Raw genomic sequence first — 3,125 nt, forward strand, 5'->3', positions numbered from 1 at the left:
ATGAAAACAAATAAATAAAACAGCAGTTGATTATTCCTCGCAGTTCTGAGGGTTGACTAGAGGGCTTCTCGGCTGGTCTCCTTCCTGTAGCTACAATCTGCTGATAAGTTGGCTAGGCAGGGTGGTCTAGAGCAGCAGGGTGCCTGGGCCTCTCATCCCGAGGTCTTTCGGGCAGGGTTTCTGCTCAGGATGCAGCGTTCCAAAAGAGCAGATGCAGAGACCCAGCCTCAGAAGTCGCACAGCATCCTTTCTGTCATGTCCTATTACCGAGAGCAAGTCAGGATTCAGCCCAGATCTGAAGGGAGGTGGAATCCATTACACCTAGCAGCCAAGTCTTGTGATAAAGGGGCACGTACACAGGGGGTGCAATTCCGTGGGGGCCGTTATTGCAGCAATTCTCCCTGGGGAGACTGGGCCAAATCTACCTGCATCTGAGTCAGCACGCCCCGCCCCAAGCACCCAGAGACCAGTGAACCTTGACCTCACCCTCAGCAATGAGCTGGTGCCTCCCAGCTTGCCCAGCCAGCCTAGCTCCAAAGCCAGCTCCATGGCTGTGTCTCAGGGCCATGTTCAGCCTTGCTGAAGCACCGGAGGACTTTGACCTGCTAAGCTCCCTCTCCTGCCCAGCCTCATGGTGCTTCCCAGAACTCCTCTCCCTCGACTGCCCTTTGGTGAGGCCTCATCCACCCTCCCCAAAAGGAAGTTCATCAGCACCTATGGATTCTCCAGACCAGTTTCCCAGCAGCCCTGCTGTATACATCTGAAAGTACAAAGTAGTTCTTTCCCGTCTTATTCACTACAACTTATGTAGCTCCGTAATTCAGGCCTTTGAGAAATTCCACATTTTTAATACTTCAAATTTCAATTCTTTTTTCCTTTTTTCTGATTTCTTTTTCTTTTCTTTTTTTTTTTTTTTTCCTTTGGTACTTTTGGTACTGAGAATTGAACTCAGGGGTGCTTAACCACTGAGCCACATCCCCAGTCCTTTTTCAGTTTTTATCTTGAGACAGGGTTCTGCTAAGTTGCTTAGGACCTCACTAAGTTGCTGAGGCTGGCTTTAAACATTTTTTTTTTTTTTTTTTTTTGGCTTTAAACTTTTGATCCTCCTGCCTCAGCCTCCCAAGTTGCTGGGATTACAGGCATGCACCACCAGGCCCGGTCACTTTTTCTTTCTTTCTTTCTTTCTTTCTTTTTTTTTTTTTTTTTTCTTTTACACAAGCCTTTATGGCTCAAGAGTTACTGTGAATATAAAATCCTGCTCCTGTTATTGATAGAAATGATAAAGGAGAAGAGAGTCCCAATGAGGCAGAACCTGGCAGAATCGTTTATTAAAAGGGTGATCAAAAAGTTAACGTGTATTGTGTTTTCCTAGTTGAATTACATTTTTGGATCTAATAGCAGGACTTGTTGCCCAGGGACCCTCAGAGAGCCATAAGGAAGGGCACAGAATTGTTCGATAGTGAAAATTTGGATTTTTAAAATAATACAAGCCAGGCAAAGTGGCACAGACCTGTCATCCCAACAACTGGGGAAGTTGGGGCAGGAGGATCACAAGTTCCAGGCCAGCCTAGGCATCTTAGGGAGATCCTGTCTCAAAATAAAAATTAAAAGGGCTGGGGATGTAGCTCAGAGGCAGAGCAACTCTGGTTCCATCCCAGTACCAAGAAAGAAAAATAGAAAAAAGATATTAATTTGCTAATTTTCCATACGAGTTTAACGAGTCTCGTTTTTTAGTACTAGGGGTTGGATACTGGGTCTCGGACACGCTGGGCAAATGCTCCACCACTGAGCCATCTCCCCAGTAACCCCCTCGTTTTGGCACTGGGGATTGAACCCAGGGGTGCTTAACCACTGAACCACATCCCCAGCCCTTTTTATTTTTTATTTTGAGACAGCATCTAAGTTGCTTAGGGCCTCACTAAGTTGCTGAGGCTGACCTTGAATTTGTGATCCTCTAGTCTCCCAAGTCGCTGTAATTACAGGTGTGCGCCACCAGGCCCAGCTACCCAGTCACTTTTTAATTTTATTTTGAGACAGGATCTCCCTAAGTTGCTAAGGCTAGCCTCCAATTTGTGATCTTCCTGCCTCAGCCTCTTGAGTAGCTGGGATTTCAGACATGTGCCAGCACGTCTGGGTCTAATTACAGAGTTTTAATCTGTGTTAAGAGGGGAGAGTTTTTTTTAAAATAGCAAGGTACGCCACAGTTGAATAGGTGGGTGTCTTTCGTGTAGAAGGGGGAACATATAGCTTGCGTGTATCACCTTTCTTTGGAAGCACGGACTTAGAGGAGAGCAAAAAGGGCAGCTGACAGCAGGAGCGGAGGGCAGGGAGTTTCGAATTTACCCTTTGTACCCTCTGAATCTCAATGCTGCCTGTTCAAAAATAGATCAATACTGTGGGGGCAGGTATCGACTGGGAGGAGAAGAGGGAGCCCTCTAAGGCCCGGGAAATGTTCAAGGCCTTTGTGGTGACGGGAGTGAACGTGTGGGAGAAGCCGTCCACCTGTACACTTACTGTGAGTAATACTTCCAAAACGATGATGTCTCAATGAAAAAATGAAATATATCAAAAATACACATTTTTTTTAAAAAGTGGGTGCAATTCCGCACACCTGTACTCAGGAGGCTGAGGCAAGAGGAGCAGAAGTTTGAGGTCAGAATGGACAACTTAGTGAGGCCCTATCTCAAAGTAAAATAAAAAGGTCTGGGGATGTAGCTTAATGGTAGAGTGCTCCTGGGTTCAATCGCCAGTACTGCAGAAAGAGAGAAGAAGGAAGGAAGGGAGGGAGGGAGGGAGGGAAAGAGTTAAACCAGGGTATATTACTTTGATTCCAAAAATATGGGTTTCTGGAAATTCCACTCAAGCTGCTTTCTAGAAAGTAAAACATAATTTCTGATTGATTTCCACTAAGGTCTGTTCATGTGCTTATTCCAGTTGGACAGCAGCGCTGGTCTTGGCCTCGGTGTGAGACGCGTGCTCGGGAGAGAGGAGAGGAAGGTGAGCTGAGTTTCCCAAGGACGTGAGGAATAAGAGCCCAGCGAGAGCAGAGGAAGAGAAGAAATGGTCGATGCCTGGGAGCTTGCTGGGCACCGTGTGCCTGGCACCAGAGACACACAGAAAATCCT

This window comes from Sciurus vulgaris (assembly GCF_902686455.1).
Source record: "Sciurus vulgaris genome assembly, chromosome: 7".
Lineage (NCBI taxonomy): Eukaryota > Metazoa > Chordata > Mammalia > Rodentia > Sciuridae > Sciurus > Sciurus vulgaris.